The following is a 13075-nucleotide window of genomic DNA, read 5'->3' as shown; positions in this document are numbered from 1 at the left end:
ATATCACCAAAATGATCAATTACATCTAAAAGTAACAATTGGCATTGTGAGACTCTAAAATCACTCTAATTAAATCAGGTCAAAAACAGTTACTCTTGTAATCAGTCTTGTATTAAGCATGCATTTTTCTCTTGAGAAAGTCAAAGTACTCTTATCCTCCACACATCCATGAGGGGTAGAAATGAAGAGATTGTTCAGAGTTAGACAATATAAGAGATCTTATTCTTGAATGCCTTCCTTCTGCTCTTCCTTTATTTTCCCAATAAAATACGTGCATGGAGTACATCTTAAACAAATCCTTAAGTTTAGAAGAATTTAGGGCTATACTCTACTACAATTTTATGATAAATTAGGCTACATGATGTGGAAAGGTATTATCTAAGAGAGAGGTATACTCAGTGACTTGAAAAATTACAACATTCCAAATGACATTCCAAAAAAATATGCACACCTTTTACTTCAGGCCAAATTGCTAACCTCTGTTATAGTTGATGAAGCTCAGTTCAGGAAAAATGGTCCCACTAGGATGAAGAAGATAGTATAAAAACACGACAGTTGACACTGGGTCAAGTGTGCGGCTTGATTTACGCTGTCTGACATAGGCTTATGTCTTATGATCAGGAAGTCTGTAGGAGAAAACAGCACTAATTTTACTGACAAGAAAGCAAAGGGGAAAAATCAGAAGTAGGGTGGAAAGGCTAAGATGAGTAATAATAGTGCAGGGAAATAGCACTTACTCTGCTAGTCTGTAAACATAAAATCTAAATATAATGTTGCACTTTTGAATTTTAGTAAACACAATGGTTAAATTAGAAGAAATGAGAACATTAAAAATTTCATATAAGAATAAAGACTGGAATACTTCATCTCAAAGATCCTGAGACAAATAAGCATCTGAAAAGGATTTATTACAGAAACCAGAAAAAGGACTGAAAGCTAATAGGACTGAGAAGTAATAATGCCTAGAGATTAACAGCACAGACTCTGAAGCATGACTACTTGGTCTGGAATCTGACCACACTACTTACCAGCTGTGACTCTGAGTAAATTAAGGGTAATTAAAAAAACTCAATTTACCGTGAAGTAATTAATGTTTGACTTGTAGAAATGAAGACTGTAATATCTACCCTAGTTTTCTTTATTGCCATAGCCTGTGAATATTTATAAAGTTTAACTATTTTTATCTTCTGCCTAAATATTCATTGATTAAGATACACTGTGATGCTTCATTTTGTGATATGAAGAATAGTGAGTTGATAGTATGTCAGAACTAGAAGCAGTGACTTATAATACATTGTGGATGGGTCAATGTGTCTTGGGCAAAATGTACAATATTTGCATTAAATCGGTTATAAACAGTTTTAATTATGCAGAGAAGCATGTACCTGGGCGTTGGGCAGCCGAAGTTATAAACTACATTGGGAATTTTTGCTAGTGATGTTGAAGAGTAACTAGAGCCTTTTTCCTGCTACCTTCGGACTTTGGCATCCAGCTCACCAGTATGTGACTAAAGCTAAGCCAGTCAAATTGTATCACTTAGAATAGTGAGCCTGCAGTGAATATCTGACTCTGACTCTGGTGTTAATAACCTAAAATAGCAGTGAAAGTTTAGGATTCATTCCACCAATCATAGTTTGAGTACACTGAAGACAGTGACACTGTAATCAAAGGCCCAATAGTGTTGTATTAAGTATCCACTGAGAGTAGTAACCCAGCTATGGCGGTCAGTTTTGTGCTGCACCATAAACAGAGCTGCTCTGGAGGTCTTTGGGAGACGTCACTGTGTTCTCAGCTTTTCTCTTTCCCCTTCTACTTTCTAGGTGTTTGTTTTAAAAGGTTTTCCATACATAGATTCTGTGAGCTTCATCTTATACTTTCGATAATCCATCTTTTAATTATATTAATTGGATTTTATTTTTGCAATTTATAGCTAAGAACTATGACACATGAATAGATTAAGAATAATATATGTGGGTTGATTGCAGGTTGCAAATAAATCTGAAAAGTTTTAAAATAACAAAATCACCTATGTGGGAACAAAAATGACCAGCCCAAGATTTTCTGACAAATAAGATAACTAACTTATAAGTAAACCCAAAAAATCACTTGTGGAAATATTTTATGATCATTTTCTTTTTCTAAATTAAGAATTTGGTGTTTTAGAGCAGTTTAAGGTTCACAGCAAAACTGAGGGTAAGGTACAGAGATTTCCCACACATACCTGCCCTCAAACATGCATAGCCACCCTCATTATCAGTATCCCCCAGCAGAGTGGTACATTTGCTACAATTTATGAACACTGACACAGCATAATCACCTAAAGTCCATAAGTCCATAATTTATATTAGAATTCATCCCTGGTGATGTACATTCTGTGTATTTGGACAAATGTATAATGACACGTATCCAACAATATACTATACAGAATAGTTTCACTGCCCTAAAAATCCCCAACAACAGCAGAATAGCATCTTCTTCTCAAGTGCACATGGGACATTCTCCAGGATAGATCATACGGTAGGTCACAAAACTATTCTCAAAAGATTTAAATACTCAAAAGATTTAGATGACACATATATCATTTTCTTTGATTACAACAGGGTGAAGTTAGACATCAATAACAGAAGGAAAATTTTTTTTAAAAAATTAGTAACATGTAGAAATTAAACAACACACTCTTAAAATCCAAAGAATAAATTGTAAGGGAAATTAGAAAATAAAGAAGAATGAAAACAAAAATGAAGCATGCCAAAATACAAAGACGCAGTGAAAGCAGTACTCAGAGGGCTATTTACAGCTATAAATGTCAACATTAAAAAGGAAAAAGAAAAAAACTCTCCAATCAATAAACTAAATTTACACTCAAGAAAAAAAGAGAAAATTTCAGCAGACCTATAACAAGAGATTAAATCAGGAATCAAAATCCTCCCTACAAAGAAAAGTCCTGGACCAGGTGGCTCTACCCGTGAATTCTACTAAACATTTAACTAATTATTAACACCAATCATTCTCACCCTTTCCAAAAAATTTTAGAGGTGGCAATACTTCCTAGATCATTTTTTGTTGCCAGCATTACTCTGATACCAAAACCATATAAAGACATCATGAGAAGATAAAACTACAGACCAATATTTCTTATGAATATGATGCAAAATCTTCAACAAAATATTAGCAAATAAAATCCAAAAACATATTAATAGAATTATTAGCCATGATTAAATGGGATTTATACCAGTACATGCAAGAGTGGTTCAGCATAAGTAAACCGATGAAGGTGATACATCACATTAACAGAAGTGGAGCAAAAAAAACTATATAGTTATCTAAATTGACTCAGAAAAGGCTTCTGACAAAATGTAACACTCTTCCCTGATAAATACTCTCAGAATACTGAAAGTAAAGGTAAAATTTCTCAATATGATAAAGGGTATTTATGAAAAACTCAAAACTAACATCATACACAATGGTGAAAGACTGAAAACTTTCCCACTATGATCATGAACACAGATGTCCATTATTACTGCATTCAACATTGTACTGGAGGTTTTAGTCAGAACTATTAAACAAGAAAAATAAATATAAGGCTTCCAAATTAGGAAGATGAAAAATCATCTCTACTCAGATGACACAATTTTATATATAGAAACCCCCCCAAAAAATTTCATAAGAAAGCTAATAAACAAATTCAACAAGGTTGCAGGGAAAAGATCAACACACAAAAATCACTTGTGTTTATATACACCAGTAATAAATAACCCAAAATGGAGATTAAAGAAGAAATTCTATTTACAGTAGCACCTGAAAAATTAAATAATTAGAATTAAATATAACCAAGGAGGTGAAAGACTTGTATGCTGCAAACTAGAAAACAGCTGAAAGACATTAAAGAAGACCTAACAAATGGAAAGACATCATGGTCATGGAGTGAAAGAGTTAATACCCAAAGCAATCTACAGATTTAACACAACCTCTATCAAAATTCTTACATTCATTGTTTTGGCAAAAAAAAAAAAAAAAGGAAAAGCCAGTCCCCAAACACATACAGATTTGCAAGGGTCTTGATTAGCTAAAAACAATCTTGAAAAAAAAAGAATGTTGAAGAACTCACTTCATAATATCAAAACTTACCATAAAGCTACACTGGTTTAAAAGATACTGTACTAGCATAAGGACAGACATATAAACCAAAAGAATAGAATAGAGAGCCCAGAAATAAATCTTCACATAATGAATGGTCAATTTATATTTGACAAGAGTGCCAAGACTATTCATTGGGGGAAGAACAAGTCTTTTCAACAAATGGTTCTGGGAAAAATGGACAAAGTATAAATCTGGACTTTACCTACAACCATAAGAAAACATTAATTAAAAAGAGATCTAAAATGTAAACTCAAGAGCTAAAACAATAAAACTCTAAGGAAAAATAATGGAGAAAATCTCCATGATACTGAGTCTGTCATTGACCTATGAATATGACATCAAAGCAAAAGTAACAAAAGAAAAAATAGACTAAGCTTTATTAAAATCAAGAACATTTATGCATCAAAAAGCAAAAAGATAATATAATGAATGAGAGAAAATATTTCAAATTAAGTGTGAGATTAATATCCAGATTATATAAAGGATCCTTTTAAAAATACAATAAGCAGCCCAAATAAAAACTGGTTTGAAACAAGATTTTCAACAAAAATAAACAAGTGACCAATTGCTTGCGAAAAAAAATGCTCAACATCAGTAGTTATTAGAGACCTGCAAATCAAAACCACAATAAGATACTATTTCACACCTGCTAAGATGGCTAAATAATAAAATAAGTAAGTAAATAAAAAGCTCCAGTATAACAGTTGTTGGTGAGGATGTGGAGAAACTGGATCACTCATGCATTACTGTGGACAACGGAAACTGGTAGTCACGTGGAAAACATTTCAGCAGTTTCTCAAAAGATTAAAAACAGAAGTACCATATGACCCAGCAATTCTACTCCAAGGCATATATCTTAAAGAATTTATAGCAGGGACTCAGATATTTGTATACCAATGTTCATAGAGGCACTGTTCACAAAAGGTGGAAACAACCTGCTGTCCATCTTCAGATGAACAGATAAACAAAATGTGGTCTATGCTTCATTGGAATATTATTCAATTATTAAAAATAATGTTTTATTTTATTTTATTTATTTTTAATTTTAGAAGGGAAGCCCCTTTTTATTAAACTTGTACATCTTACTTTCTTCCTTTCAGAATCCTAATAAAAAAACTTATGTTTCTGCTTACTTAAAAAAACCAAAAAACAAATGAAGGAAACTATTAAAACATCACTTTTGTGATGGGAAAGGAGAAAACAAGATTCAACATAAGTATAGAAAACTGTATCAGGAACAAAGAAATAATTCGAAGAGGAGCTTACTTCAGTCTAGGGCCAGACCACCTGCACACACAGCCCTAACCTAAGAGGATTTCCAAAGCAAACCAACCCCAGGAGACCAGGGAGCAAGCCCTAAGAAGTTTGTTACTTCTGAAGTAACAAACAGAAAACGAATGATAGCACAAATACAAATCACTTTATTTGAAAAAAGTACACACGCATTCAACACATGTCTCCCCTCCCTTCCCAGGCTCTCTTTAATCAACAGCTGGTGGAGGAGGGCAAACCCTTAGCGACAGGGCGTTCACAAAATGTATGTGTTCTTTGCCAGTTGCCATTTGTAGTCCCCGGAACTCCAGATGGTGCAGAGGGTGCACTCCTGGTGCCAGTGTGCCACCCTGATCAGGCAGACTATGGAGGCTCCCAAGAGGATCAGGACCATCACGGACAGCCCTGCCAGGACCACCATCACTTTAGTGCCGTGGGGCAGGGCAGGATACAACTCCTTGCCGAAGCAGCGCTGCATGCACTCCTCCTTGGAGGGGTAGCTGTTTTTATTGCACTGGCACCCTCCATAGTTGAAGTTGTCAAGAGTTCCTCTCGGCATTAAAGTACCAGCGTGGGAAGGCTGCGCGGCAAGGCCCAGTGACCGCCTTGGCAGTGCAGTATTCTTCATAGTTGAAAATATCACTGGAGATGTCACCAGCATCCTGATTTCTAAGAACACTTGGGACAGAGGAATCTGCTCCATTCCTGCTGGTGGCCGGACCATCAATGGTGTTTTCTGTGACACCAGCACATTTTGCAAGGCACTACTCCTTGGTCATATAATTATCATCATTCCCTTCACAGCCTCCATACACAAACTGCTGGCAGTATCTGTCAGTGACATTGTAGGACCACCTAGGGATGGCGGCCCAGCATCTTCCCACTATTTTCAAACTTGGCAAAATTCGTGGATGACACATTCTCCATTGGCAGCCTCAGCCCCAGAGAAGAGCAGCGCTGCCAGCAGAGCGAGGAGAACCCAGCACCGCTTCTGCCTACACAGCTGCGCCAAGACAGGCTCCACCTGGCCGCGCGCCACCAGCCGTTGGGGTCTCGGGATCAGGTGCTGGAAGGGCCTTTCCACGCACATGCACTGGAGCGCCTCGCATTCAGGTGCGGGTGATCGCAGATGGTCCCAGGGTGTGGTGCTGGCTCTCGCCATGCAGGAGATGTCCGGGAAGCCCTTTTCTCAGAACTTAGGTGTGTGGACACCCTGGCTCCTTTGCCCACGATGCTTCAGTCCGCTCCTCGCTCACCCCTGACTCTCCCCCAGTTCAGAACCCCGCTGCACCCACAAACGCTTGGCGGGCGCTAGAGGTAATGGCAGCCGCTTAAAAGCAGCTGCCCAAGGTGGTCCAAGAATGAAATTTTAATGTATGCTACAACACGGACCTCGTAATCATTGTGCTTCGAGAAGTAAGCCAGATATAGAAGGACAAATATTGTATGATTCTACTTACATGAGGAACCTAGAATAGGCAAATGCATAGAGACAGATATAGTAGTAGTATTTTACCTGGGCTCAGGGGAACAGGTGTTACTGTTTTCATGAGTATAAACTGTTTTGGAGGATGATGAAAAAGTTTTGGATATAAATAGTGGTGATGGTTGCACAATATTGTGAATGTATATATAATGCTACTTAGGTATATACACTTTTGGTTAAAATGATAAACATTGTGTATATTTTGCCACAAGAAGACAACAAAACAACACATTTATTACCTCCCAGTCTCTTCAGTCTTTCATAAGATTGCAATCAATGTGCTGTCCAGCACTGAAGTCTTATCTAAAGGTTCTACGGGGAAATAATCTGCTTTCATACTCATGTGTGATTGTTGGCTGGTTCAGTTGCTTGAGGGTTACTGGATTGAGAAGCTTAGTTCCTGACTTGCTAGTGGCTCATGCTCAGTTCCTTGCCACATGGGTTTTTCAGAATGGCAGACTGCTTCATCAAAGCCAGAAAGAAAGGGAGAGTATGTTGGAAAAAGAGAAATCACAATCTTTTATAACCTAATCACATGAGTGACATCAGTGACATCTCATCATCTCTGTCATATTTTACTGGTTAAAATTAAGTGACTACAGTCAGAGGGAGAGGATTATACAAAGATAACATCTCAGGAGGCAGGGTTCTTTGGGGGCCATCTTAGAAGTTGCCTTGCTGCAAAGAGATTATATAAAATGATACCATAGTATGTGCATGAAAATTATTATCACACTATTGTATCATCATATAATACCAAACCAAATGTTTCTGAATATTTAGCAACATGTACCCAAGGATTCAGATGACAGACTTGAATATTCACCTTTAGTCTATATTTTTCTTGTGCCACAAAACCCAGCCACAAAGATAAACACTTTGATACGTCCACCATTTCTTTTTGAAATGAGAGCATTTTGCATGCCATGTTAGATAAATAACATTTTTTGAAAGATGTTCAAACTATCTGGCCTTCTGCGATTTTGCTTGTTTATTATTGAACATCAATACTTTCTTCCAACAACTTGACACGCCATTATTGTGACTGTAAATCTGTGCTACATCTTTGTAGAATTGTAACTGATGCCCAATGACATCTAGCTGGTACCTTAAATTGTTTATCAATAAAATTAATTATGTCTTTGAATAATATACAAACATATAAGAGTGTGTATAAATGTTTGTATATGTAATTTGTGCATAATTGACCCCAAATAGACCTATTATTTCTAAGAAAAATGTGGTAAAACCTAAAACTCTGCCTCAGTTCTTAATAAAATAAAACATTTTTCATCCTACCTGGTCTCTAAGCTCTGATTAAATTGACTAATTTACTCATATTTCCATAAGATTTAAAACAGACATGTCTTAACTGCCTATCAAGTGCCTGCACAGGCTCTAGTTAATTCCTGGCATGAAAAAGCCTGCTTCATTTCCTTTACTAACTGTGAACTTTGGGGCAATTTATTTAGTAGCCCTTGGTTTCGGTTTTCTCAGGTGAAAATTTGATTAATAACATTTTCTGCTAGATAGGGATATCACGAGGATTAAATCAGTTAATACTTATAAAAGTCCTTAGAACAGTGTCTGTTATATCTCTATATAAATACATTTAGAGATAGAGATAGATAGATAAGGAGGGGTAGAGGAATGATTGCTTACAGCAAAAATAAAATGTTGCAACAAATGTATTTTTATTGTCTCTATCTCAGCTCCTCGTCCTAGGAGCTCTAGTTTTCAGCTTGGTGTGGGTTGGGGGTGAGGATTAAGAAGGTCACAGCAAGGTTGATGAAACCCTCGAGCTTCCAAAATAAATATAACCGTAGTTTCTGCTTTAAAATAATCAACAACAACAACAACAAAACATTCTTTTAGGTTAAACAGTGTCTTCCAGATAATTACTCAGTTGATTCAATATTTAAACTTCCTTTCAGGGTTATTTCTCTCTTCCTAATCACTCTTCAATTAGTTTCTTCCCAAATATAGCTTTTTAAAAATCTTTAATGACAGCACTGATCATTACAGTTCTTTTAGGGACATAGTAATGTTTTTCTCTTTTATTACTACTCTGTTAAGGTAGAGAATTTTCAGCATCACCTGCTAAGTCTTTTCCTAAGTTATTTTCCTCATGAGCTGGCTCAGGGGTCTACAATAAGAATTCCGCCATTACTGAGTTTGTCTATTCCAACTATGCATTCAGAAATAAAGTGGTAATTGGTATGAAATACTAATGGTATTTGATAACCAAGTCAATTTATAGCCTGTGTTTAATAATCTTGAAAAGTTTGGAATTTCCCTTTTCTCTGTAACATTCTAACAATTGTCTTATGTTTCATTATGGGAAGGTTGGAAAAAAGACTCACAGTATATTAGTTGTGGGAGGATCTCAGGTCCTAGTCCTGTTTCCTCCAAGTCTAGGGAGTGTGATTACAGTGTCGTCCTTAGAAGCACAAACCCTGGGACCAGACTGCCTTGCTTAACACTTGCTCTGTAACTCACAAGCTAGGTGAGTGTAGGCAGTTAACTTTCTAGGGAAACTGTTTCTCCTCAGTAAAATGAGGTATGTGAACACGTACTTCACAGGTTTGCTGTGAGAATTAGCCAAGTTAAATAATTGACAGCTGACCTCTGAACCTCTGAACAACATGGGTTTGAACTGCACTGGTCCACTTATAAATGGATTTATTTTCATTTAGTCCTATACAGTACTGCACGATCCTCAGACTGAATTGAGGGTGCAGAACTGCAGATATGGAGGACTGACTATGGGACTTGAGCATCCACAGGTTTTGGTATCCATGGCAGGTCCTGGAACCAAACCCCCAAAGATACAGTGGGGCACAGTATACCTCTTAAAGCAGGAATATTAAAGCAATCCAACTACTGAGGGGCACAGGATTCTTCTGAGGGCTGGCTTTGATTTAAGAATTCAAGAATCTCCAGTGACTTTGGCAAACATTGTACTATTCTACAGTCTAGAACTTTTCCATCATGTAACTTCCCCTTTATCCTTCACTTGAGGTCAGACTTCCTTCAGGGTCTGATGACTATCCGAGCTCCTCCTGGATCTCTCTCCATTTGTTCTTATAAGCATTGAACATAATAAAATCCTTGCACATTTATTGTCTTGATATTTGCCTCTCAGAGAGTGTGTAGCAAAGGACTTGTTATCATTTGCGTTAACCAGGAAGCAGACTCTGAGATGATTAGCATACAATAAGCTAATGATCATTCTTGAATTATTTATCTGTGAGAATAATAAAGGGATCATCATCTGGGGAAAGGAAGAATTTGAGCTTCATGTAGTATTAACAAAGGTATCAGCAGAGCCTATAAGGAGATTCCAGTCAGAAATGACTTTTAGTATGTCCCAGTTTAGCACTGTGTCTCAATTTCACCTTTGCCTCTGTCAGTCATTGCATGCAGACAACCCCCGGGAGTGGAGTGTGGCTTTCTAATTCAACTGAAGGGAATATCAATGTATTGTATAATTATATTTTAATGAGTTTCTAATCTAGAGACAAGGTTTTGCATAGTTTCATATAACTTAATTAAGTAGACTCTACTTTTGGGGCTTGACCTATTCAAATACTAAAATGTATATACTGAATATTTCAATACATATTTATGAAACTATCTTATAAATATATATTTTTATAGAATTTTAAATCAGTTAATGGCTTCTGATATTACACATTAAGAACCTTCACTAATTGCCTATATTAAAAGTAAAATTTTTATATGGTACCATAAAACCACATAATAAAGTATTATTAGTCTCCTATACAAAGTATTTAAAAAAAATCCTAGGTTGGGGTACTCTGAAACTTAATGGTTTCTTCTGTAGTACTTCTGTAGAAAGACCAAATAGGTGCTAGATATACTCTTAGCCTTGAGAATATATTATGGTATTCTATAACTCTAAGAATTCAAGAATTCTTAGGGGTTCCAAGCAGAGCTAAACTACTAGGATCATTTACCCACTATTATGTTACTGACTATAACCTATGTAACCTGTCTGACCAGTAATCTTCACTATATTTAAATCAAGCAGGATTTTTCCATAAGTGAGCATTTTCTTGGAGCTTGCAATACTTATCCTAGGTTTCTGTGCTGTTAATTAGCCTGTGAACTCCAAAAATTAAGACTCTGCTCCAACTAATTTGCAAATGACCTCAGTATTACCATTTCCATAATATCTTTTATATAAACAAAGACAGTTTTAAAAATATATACCAAGAAGGTATAATGTGATAATGGATATTCTAAAAGAATGTTCTAATATTCTGACATTAAAAAGGTTGAACAGATGCTTCAGAGACTTTTGACTTTGATTTGTTAGTTATTCATCATTGGTCACCACTCTCCTACGTTTGATAGAGCATGAGAAGTGCTCCCCAAATATCAAAGTAATCATTTTTGTGATTCCTATAAATACAAGCTCTGGGGAAAAGACAACTGAACAATCAAGACAGGGTAAAGGCAGGGAAGTATTTTATTATAGGCCACTTCAAAGATCAGTTCATACTGCCCCATAATAACAAGTTTACATGATCCTGCCTAAGTCTGCTATTAGCAATTGCACAGTTACATTATGCATGACATTTGACTATTCATAGAAAAGAAAATGTACTGTATTCCATTAGTGGTTTCCTATGAGTGTAAGTCTACAAATTACTGGTGATGTTTAGGCTGATGTGTTACTCTTTTGCATATTTATAATGCTCCTGTCACACTCATTATTAATATGAATGCAATGTGAGGTATTAAAGATCAATATGATTTCTATCAGTTTCAGATTCTGTTTGTGCTAAAACTCTTATGCAAATATGATAGTGTATTTACATTCTGCACTTATGCATGATCATGAAGGAATCTTGTGCTTTACCTTATATCACAGCTGGTATACTAAAAGTGTAAAAAGACACCTGAAATAAGTTAAAGTAAATGCTGTTATTTCTGAAATCGGGAAATGATGAGAATCTCCAGTGGCTGGCTAGCCTTTTGATTCAGAACAACTTATAAGTTGTTGACAGTGTCTAGGAAGACCAGCAAATCATTTTTCCCCAAAAATGCAGATTTGTTTTTAATGGCAAATATTTCCAAAAGAGGTATTTTATAGAATGCAGGTTTAAGCAGAGTTTCCTGGACTCTAAGAAGTGTATCTTTCCCTTTATTGTGTGTGTGAGTATAAAGATTTTTGTGCCACATGCTCCTATATGATTGGTCCCTTAAGAAAGTTTAAAATTCTGTGATGGATAAGAACAAAATATATCTTACATTGTCAGTGTGCCTGTCACAAATTAGATTTGGGACATTTTAGTTCCCTGATCTCAAGAATTTATACACTTTCACGATGAAAATAAATTACTGAAGATTTTGCTTCCAGCTTTGACAGTATAGACATAATCAGACCACAAATACTAGTAATATTTTTTTTAAGGAAAAAAAAAAACCAAAGTGGAAAACAAACACAAATCTGTGTTCAAAGGCACTGGAGGGTAGTCAGTACTCAGGCCAAGATTTAAGAAGTAGAAAACACATTGAGGTGACCTATATTTTTGAAGGCATTGTTTTTTTCCCCTCGGTAACTTTGGCTGTCAGAAAGCAGGAACCTTCAGTTTGTAGCAATCTCACTGACTTACCAAGGCAGCCACGACTTGAAGAACTACTACCTCAAATAAAAGTCAACTACAGTTGATTTCAGGATGCAAATGTGTTTAAATGTTTAAAAATCTATCATGCACCTCACTACTTAGGAGACCAAATGAGAAAATTTGTATTTAATGCATAAATATATTTGATAAAATTCAGCACTCAATCATGGTTCGAGGAAAAATTAAAATAAGCCACACCAAAAATCAGGGTAGCCAAGAATAGTAGGGGTGATCCTTCATTTAATAAATGAGTATTTATATGAAGTACCGCATTAAAAGAGAGAATAGTGGAATCTCACTGCAGAAAATTAGAGAAGTCTATTTATTAAATTATTTATATTTTATGTTATTTTGGCAACATAAAAAATACAAGTATGACAAAGAGAGAAATAAAACTGTCTTAACACAAGGCATTACTGTTTATATAAAAAAATCCCGAGTATACATGTAAACTATTAGAACAATTAAATAAATTTAGCACAATCTCTGGATACAATGTCAATATACAAAATTAAATTGC

At 35.8% G+C, this 13075-nt stretch overlaps 1 pseudogene; it reads right to left on the bottom strand.

Annotated features, from left to right (window-relative positions):
• Positions 1-5663: 5663 nt before the first annotated feature.
• LOC141576841 (kunitz-type protease inhibitor 2 pseudogene) lies at positions 5664-6574 on the bottom strand (annotated as a pseudogene).
• Positions 6575-13075: the final 6501 nt, after the last annotated feature.

The sequence above is a fragment of the Camelus bactrianus genome, unplaced genomic scaffold (genome assembly GCF_048773025.1).
Source record: "Camelus bactrianus isolate YW-2024 breed Bactrian camel unplaced genomic scaffold, ASM4877302v1 HiC_scaffold_41, whole genome shotgun sequence".
Taxonomy (NCBI): domain Eukaryota; kingdom Metazoa; phylum Chordata; class Mammalia; order Artiodactyla; family Camelidae; genus Camelus; species Camelus bactrianus.
Note: the sequence above shows the minus strand (reverse complement) of the source record. Positions and strands in the feature narration are given on the sequence as shown.